Source organism: Triticum urartu, chromosome 5A, assembly GCF_056163025.1.
Source record: "Triticum urartu cultivar PI428250 chromosome 5A, HENAU_Tu73, whole genome shotgun sequence".
In the NCBI taxonomy this organism is placed as follows: domain Eukaryota; kingdom Viridiplantae; phylum Streptophyta; class Magnoliopsida; order Poales; family Poaceae; genus Triticum; species Triticum urartu.
Window position 1 is genome coordinate 454,011,757 of NC_141877.1, and position 8,619 is coordinate 454,020,375.

Genomic DNA, 8,619 nt, shown 5'->3' on the forward strand with positions numbered 1-8,619 from the left:
CTCCCAGCAGGGCATAGAAAAACATGTAAAAGGGATCCTCAATGCCAATTTTTAAAAATAGAGACGCCGATATATAGACAGGAAAATATATTGCCTCACCCATATGTTGTTACATGAAGGCAAAGAACTATGGGAAGCATCACAAAATATGTTAGTAATGTGGTACTTTTACCAGAAACAAAGTAATTTGGAATTGCACAGCCAAACATATATTAAGTAGATTTTCTTTTGGTTTAATTAGATCTGGCAATAAGCTGTGGATAGCCCATATGATAGCATAATTAAAAATATACTAATATCCTAAGAGATTCCTAGTATAATCATCAAGTGACTTATCTATAAAGATTGGACACTGGATCACATACTTATGCCCCTATAGGGGTGACCGGCAATGAAACTTAACGGTGCCGAGAGAATGAATAGCTTCACCGCTAGTCTGCTGCAGTTTCTTTCACTTGGCAGCTTCACCTCTAGTCTGATGCACTTCTTTCACTTGGGAGCTTCACTGCAGCTCGATCTGAAGCTTCACCAACAATGGCGGCTGGCTGGCTGAACTGATTCAAACTATATTCGATGTGTCTTCTCTTGCACTGCATATTCCAAGGTGAATTGCAGTTTGCTCTTGGCATGAGTTGAGGCGATTGAACGACCTCCTCCTTTGCCAACATGGATTGCATCATCATTGGGTGTTGGGGTACTGGAGATCAGCGGATGGGTCCGACGGCGGGCAGAGTGCACCGGGAAGAAGTGGCTGGAGGCGAAGCCTGCGGGGTTGGGGAAATCATTGTGGAGGTGGAAGAAGCGAGGAGGAGTCCCGATGGCGCCATGGTGGTAGGGCAGGGGGATCCGTCATCGCTGCGTCGAGCGACGCCGGCGGTGGAAGGCCACTGCGGGTCGCCGGCGGTGGTAGGCCGCGGGTGTGAGGGCACTTGGGGTAGGAGTAGACGCGCTGATGGGGTAGGCGGAGGCAGCGCGCGGCGACGGTAGATGGTCCGGTGACACGCGGGGAAGAGGGGACGAGGGCCGGCGACATGCGATGATGAGGTGCAGGGGGCCAGCGGCACGCGGTGAGGTGGGGCGGGGCATGGTAGGAGGTGGGTGGCACGATGGAGGTGGAGATTGGATCGTGCGGCAGCGGCAGCGGATGGCCGGAGAGGCCGCGTGCGGCGGCGGCAGCGGCGCTGGCGTACTCGTACGCATAGAAGGCGAGCCCCCGTGTTCGTGTGTGGAGAAAATTACATCTACAGTAACTGAACTTGACTCTAGGGTTCACTTTGGTCACTGTATTCACGAAATCGCAAGTTACGGTCATCGGGCTCGCTGAACCGGGTCACTATACGGTAACCCATACCGTTTCGGCTCGTATCGGCCCGATTTGACCAGAAACCCGCTTTGCCTCACCAGCTGGACATGACACGTCGAGGGTTTCTTCATCCTCTCCCCTCCCCTGTCGATTCCCCTCTCGTTCCCCTCATCCTCTCCCCTCCCCTAGCGCAATCTCTCACCCCCTCCACTGTCGCTTGGATCCAACAGTTGCCTGAGATCTCCAGTTGCATCCTCTGCTCCCATGTCCGGCGCGGGTAGCTCATCGGGGGCCGGTGCGGGTTGGCTTCCTTTGATCCAATGCCCTGATTGCAAGATTCGCCAGATTAGGCGGTTTGAGTCCACCACTGAAAAGCATCCTGGATGGATCTTGTACAAGTGTATGAATCATAAGGTTAGCACAAGAACATTGACTGGATGTTGTTCTTCTTAATTTGATTTTCAGATTTGTTCTTGATTTGATTTTGAGATTTGTTCTTGATTTTGTCAAATAGGCAGGGAAGAAACCTTGCAACTTTTGGCACTGGGAAGCTAGTTACATTGATTATTTGAAGGTAAATGGACATCTGAGAGGTGAATCTGTGGATAGTAAAGTAGTAGAGATGAAGAAAAAGAAGAACACGACAGAAGTGGATCCTGAAGATATGATGAAGATGCTGCTGCTGCTAAAATCACTTCCAGGAGATGTTACAGACTTGGTTGTTGTAATGAAGATAGCAGTTGTACTGCTATTTGCAATTCTCTTTGTGTTAGTGTTAGTTCTAGTTAGGATGTGATTGTTGTCAATGTTGGCAATTGCTAAGTAAGAAGGAGAATTTTGTGTTGTTTGATGTCAGTGGTAATAGAAACCTTTATGTGGAGACAACTTTGCTGTTGGAAATTGGAGAAGTGGAAAATGTTTCTTCCTTTACTGAACATGCATTTAATAACATGTTGAACACTGACAAGAAGGAATAAGACTGAAATTTAGAAATTTGCAGTTGATAACACAGAACAGTACTGAACTGAACATGCATTTTACTATTGAACAAATGAAGAACATGAATTTGATAACACCATTTCTTTAGCATAACAGAAACTGGTCATTCATAGCTCCTTGATAACACACATAAGTATTTGAAAAGCATACAGTACTGAAGAGAAAATTACATCTACAGTATCTGAACTTGTCTTAACATCTAGAAATTGCAAAATACTTCATCCATTACATTAAATGGTCATTCAGGACCTGAATTCATCAAACATGTTAACTTTCTTGTGCTTATTTGCTGCAGCAGCTGCTTTCTTTTGCAGTGCAATAATTTTCTTTGCTTCCGCTGCTGCTTTCTTCTCTTCTGCAGCCCTCTTCTTTGCCTCCATTAGTTCTTGTTTTTTAGCTGCTGCTGCAAGCTTCTTGGCCTCAAGTTCTTGCTCTCTCTTTTTTCTTGCCTCTGCTTTCAAAGCTTCTTTTTCTTGAGCTTTTTTGGCCTTTTCAGCTTGTTTCTTGGCAAGGGATTCACCTGCTTTTTGCAAAGCAACAGCTTCCCTTTGTGCTAGGATTTCAGCACACCTCTTTTCATGCAATATTTAATTGGCTTGCTTCTTGGCCTCCCTCGTCACTTCAACTCTAGCTGCAAGATTTCCTAATCTTGTTGCAGTGCTGCTACCTACAGATGGCATTGCAGCTCTAGCTTCTTTGAGGAAAGAGCTTTCAGGCAATGGTGTTGGCACCTTTCTTTTCCTTGGTTTAGGAGCCTGTAACAGTAGTGAAACATGAGATGTATTTCACATCAAGATCATATTTTTAACAAGGTTCAATGGATATACCTCATTTCTCATGATTTCCATCATTGAATGTGGATGAAGAGCTCCAATTAGAGGCATGTCATGTTCCTGTGTGACAACAGGCTCCTCACTTGCCTATGTCATTGATGGTCCAGGTGCTTGTTCTTGTGTTGTAGCCTACACATTTGCAACAAGGTTAAATGGATGTATCGAGCACTGAAATATTTGCCAGAAGCTAAAATGGATGTATCGAGCACTGAAATATTAGCCACAAGCTAAAATGGATATATCGGGCACTGAAATATTTGCCAGAAGCTAAAATGGATGTATCGAGCATTGAAATATTAGCCACAAGCTAAAATGGGTATATCGAGCACTGAAATATTTGCAAATGTTACCTGTGACAGAGTAGATTCTTGTTCTTCTTCTTCAAATGTGGCTCTTGGCCTCTTCCTCATTTGCTTCTGCATAGGTTTTGCTGCAGGTAGGCCTTGCTTGAAGGCAGAGCACCCTTTCTTATTATGTCTAGGATTGTTGCAATGGCTGCAATGAATAATTGTGCCATGTCTTGTAATCTTTTTCCCTCCTTTCTTTGCTATTACCTCCTCTGGTTGCATTCTCCTATTCTTGGCCTTTCTCCCTAGTTTCTTCTCATACAAAGGAGGCTTAATTACACAACCACCCATTTTCTGCCACTCCCTCCTGTCTTTGCAAGGCATAATAATGTAAGCATATGCTTTGGAGAAATTGCAAAGATCATAACACTTGTGCACCATTTCCTCGGGATCAATTAGTTCATCTCCATGGCAAGCTATGGAGTGGGGGCAGGGAATGCCAGTTAATTGCCACCTTCTGCATGTGCATGCCTTGAACTGCAACTCTACAATGTACTCCCTCTCCAGCATTAGTAGGGTAACAACTATTAGACCATTCTATGTGCTTCAGAAGCCTTTTCTTGATCTTTGGGCAGATTCGACCATTAAATTTCTTAGCCTCTTGCTGCTTGTTATAATGTCTGCTTGAAAGTTGTGACTTGATTCTATCAATCATGCTGATGATTGGCAAGTCTCTAGCCTCCAAAATATATCTACAAGTATTTGAAGAGATAACACATACTTAATTCATTATGAAGAGAGAACACATAGCAAGTACATGAACAATTGAAGAACACATAGCAAGTACATGAACACATAAATGTACCACTTACTTATTGAAAACCTCACAATTGTTGTTTAGTAAAATATCACATTTGGGCAAATCAGTCTGGAATGCCCTAACCCAAGTGTTAGGCCTCTTCTCTGCAAGCCAAGCATGAGCCTCACTATCAAGAAGTCTCATCTCTTCCATATATTCTTCATACTGATCAGTTGTGGTGCACCTAGCTATCTTCCAGAGCTGGTTTTTCAGAACATCTCCTCTATATTTCTCTCTGAAATTCTGCCAAAGGTGCCTGACACAGAATCTGTGTTCTGAGTCATGAAAATGCTGCTCTACAGCATTTGTTAGGCCCCGCAAGTTTTGTAAGTTAGTCAGTAAGTAAGTGAATATCAGACATGACAGTATGTATGTAAGTAACTATGTACATATCTTTACCTTTTGCTTATCAGACATGACAGTCCATGCTGAGGTGTTCTGAATCCCAAGATCATGTTTCAGTGCTCTCATAAACCAGATCCAAGTGTTAGTATCTTCAACATCTACAATGCAGTGTGCCACAGGATAGATACAATCATTAGGATCCATGCCAACTGCAGACAGAAGCACACCTCCATACTTAGTTTTCAAATGACATCCATCAAAACAAATTATGGGCCTACACCCTGCAAGGAATCCTCTTTTACATGCATCAAAACTGAAGTAGCATCTCTTGAACCTTGATTCATTGTCCAATTGAACGAAAAATGTGCTGCCAGGGTTGGATCTTCTAACTTCATTTGCATAATCCCAAAGCATGTTGTACTGTGCCTCCTCATCTCCATGGATTATCTTCAATGCATATCTCCTTGCTCTGCTTAGTTTACTACAAGAAGCTGCCATATTCCACTCCTTTTGAACTAACCTCCCAAAATTTCTCAAATTCATTCCTTGATCTGCCCTGAAGTGCTCCAAGTACTTTTCTGCAAGATATCTAGCAGTAAATGCCTTTACTTTCCACTTCTTAGAACATTTGTGTTCATCATTGTAACTCTTGATGACCATGCAGTTTGTTCTGCTATCATAACTACACCAAATGTTCCAGGGGCAGTGGGACTGACATTTTGCTGAAATTCTTTTCCTGTCATTTACTGGCAATTTGATGTCAAATCTATTTTTGCAAGCATATTCTCTCACTGCTTTTCTAAACAATTCTGGTGACTGGAAAACTTGTCCAATTTTGAATTGTGGATCATGCAAATCTTCCTTCCTAAAGCTTTTAAATTTGTACTTTGCACCTGCTTCATCATCAGAATCTGGGAGCTCAAGGTCTTCTTCATCTGATCCTTGTACAGGGTCTGACTTTGCTCTAATATGAACATCAGTAGGCTCCTCCACTGTCTCCTCTTTAAGATCATCATCTAAATCACTGACATTATAATCACTATCTGCAATCTCATCAGCATAGTCTGATCCTTGTTCACTCCCATTTACTTCAGCATCAGAAACTGACCCTTCACTGTCATATGCAACAGAGCCATCCTCTTCACCCTGCTCCACATCTTCCTCCTCATTTGCAAATGCTTCTTCTGCTGCTTGCTCTGCAACTGCTTCTTCTGCAGAATTTGTTCCTTCTGGTTCTTGCTCTGCAAGTGCTTCTTCTGTAGCTTGTTCTGTAGCTTCTTCTTCTGCTAGGTCTGCAACATCTGCAATGGTGACATGAGTGACAAACGTACACTGCATTTTTTCCACTGCTTCCTCCTTAATTTTCCTATCCAATAAATCATGCTGAATCTTCTTCTTATGCTTCTCTAGTGCTTCCTCCTTAATGATCTAAATTGGTTTGATAGGACTAACAACAGTAGGCAGGTCTGCTACACATCATCCCAGTCAAACTGCCTGAAACTCTCATCATGATCAAGATACATTTGCAAAAACTTGTGCCCAAATGTTACATGTGCCCTCATGTTAAGACAGTTGTCATTGCAAGTTATCTTCACAAGACCACCTTCAGTCATTGGTTTACCAGGCATGCAGTAATACATTTGCAATCTCCCCTTCACTTCATAGCCCAATTCTTCTACCAGATCTTCTAACTTCTCGACAGTAAGTGTATCCCCCTCCACATAATCATACCACATGTTTTCTCCATTGACATATGCACGATTTTTACCAACTCCAAGGAAATAACCACCAAAATTGATGCAAAGACTGAAGTTTGATAAGTAGTCAATTTCATCTGCAGATTTACATAAAACCCTAGGTTAACTGCCTAAAATCCATAGCAGAACGGAAACCCTAGCAGTAACATCAAAATCTGAAGGCAAATAAGAGCGTGCAACCACCTAATCGACCTCAAATCGATTAGATTCAGAGAGAAAAGGGGGGTTTTACAGAGGTTCAGGGAGAAAACAGGGGTTTACCATACACAGGTGGTGGGTCTCCTTCTGCTCGGCGACGAGGCACCATGGTTCAAGTCGTCGATGAACCCTCTGGCCGCCGTCGCTCCGTCGGTGGATGCCTCCGCCGGCGGCGATGAAACCCTAGCCGATCAGCACCGCGATCGCTTCCCCTTTCCTTTCTCTTCTCCTATGCCTCGGAGGCGTCGATGAAAAGGTGAAGCGTCTCGACCGAACAGGGGGGAAATGCAAAATAGCTCGGTCGCTGCTCGCTTCTTTAAGTTTTGTCGACGTGTCATGTCCAGCTGGCGAGTCAAAGCGGGTTTCTGGTCAAATCGGGCCGATACGAGCCGAAACGGTATGGGTTACCGTATAGTGACCCGGTTTAGCGAGCCCGGTGACCGTAACTTGCGATTTCGTGAATACAGTGACCAAAGTGAACCCTAGAGTCAAGTTCAGTTACTGTAGATGTAATTTTCTCTCGTGTGTGCATCTGTTTTTCTTTTACAATTCTGCTCGCTCGTGTGTATTTTTTTCTTGCTAGTAAGGCCCAAGCCCATCCACGAAGCTCGTACGCACACACACAGCCACGTGGGCCAGATGTAAGAAAACGATGGTGAATCCTATGGAGACAAAATTTAGTATCACCTTGAATCTTTCCCTAATAATAAAGCACGAGTTGAGTCTCTCGGGTTCACCATCACAATATGTTTCTTCCCGTAAATTTAGGCTTTCGTTATTTTACTTTGCTATCCGAGATGGTACTAATTTCAAACTCGCGGTCCTATTATTCAACTCAATCTGAACCGGTACGAGTACCTCATCTCCTCCTACAACGCGGCCCCGCCACCGCCCCCTGCCATGTTACTGCGCGCCGCCGCCGCCCCCGCCCCTCCGCGACACGCCGCCGCCGCCGCCCCCTGCCCCATCATCACGCGCCGCCACCGCCAGTCCCCACCGCCGCGGTCACCCCTACCTGAAGTGCCCCAACCCGTGCGGCTTTCCACCCCCGGCGCTGCACCTTCCCCAACTCATCTATGTCCTCCTCTATCGCTGCCGCTTCTGCTCTCCATCGTCCGGCAACTCCCTCGAGTCCCACCCTCCCCACACGAGCGCCTCCCAATCCTCCTCCTCTCTGTGTGTGTGCCCGTGCGCTCGATCTGGATCCACCCCTTTTCTGGTTACAGCATAGAGGAGAGCTCACTTCTGCGGTGAGCGTTGATGGTGGCAAGCTGCGAGACGGCTAGATCCTTGTCGGTGAAGGTCGTCATGGCCTCCACCTCTGCCCTGTTGCCGGTGGACTGCTAGACATTGATACATCAATATAGTCTCCTACAACCGTTGTAGAGGAGCGAAAACTTGCACCAGCATCTCCGACACCCTCCTAACCATGACCACTACATGGACAAGAAAGGTACTACTACCTATTCCATACCCCCATCACAAGAAAGGTACTGCTGCTCCCTGTTTTTTTATTATTGTTCCCCTTTTGATTCAAATCCATGAACAAATAAGTTCATGAAGAAGTTCCTATTTTCTCCCTGCTTGATTCAAGTCTGAAAGATTCATATTATGAGAGACTGAAAGATCATATTATTACTTGCTGAACATAGGTATTTTGGATGATAATATATTGTAGAACCTGTACAAGAACATGAGATTTGTTCCCAAATAACATCTTTCCTGTAAAGCTATTTATATAATCTAGACTTGGTTAGTTGTAACTTTTGCTTTCTGTTCTTTCCAAAAAATTATCTAGGTTCAGCTGGTATGACAATTATTTTTTGGGACCTTGGGACTTTTGACTTGATTGGGTCCTCTGGACAAGAGGTGTAATAGTATCTCCTAATTAGCTAATTGGTGTTCACAAAGCTCAGGCTGTGCTCATTTATTTCTCCCAATTGATGTTATTTTTGTATTCTGATTGTGAAATAATGTAGTCCTATAAACGCTATCAGTATGCAGCCATCCATCAAAATTATGTCCTAAACTGCCTATG

General features: G+C 44.4%; 2 pseudogenes; both read right to left on the reverse strand.

Moving 5' to 3' along the window:
• Window positions 1-525: 525 nt before the first annotated feature.
• On the reverse strand, window positions 526-1,312 carry LOC147971879 (uncharacterized; annotated as a pseudogene).
• Window positions 1,313-2,544: 1,232 nt separating this feature from the next.
• On the reverse strand, window positions 2,545-6,149 carry LOC147971880 (uncharacterized; annotated as a pseudogene).
• Between the last annotated feature and the right edge of the window lie 2,470 nt (window positions 6,150-8,619).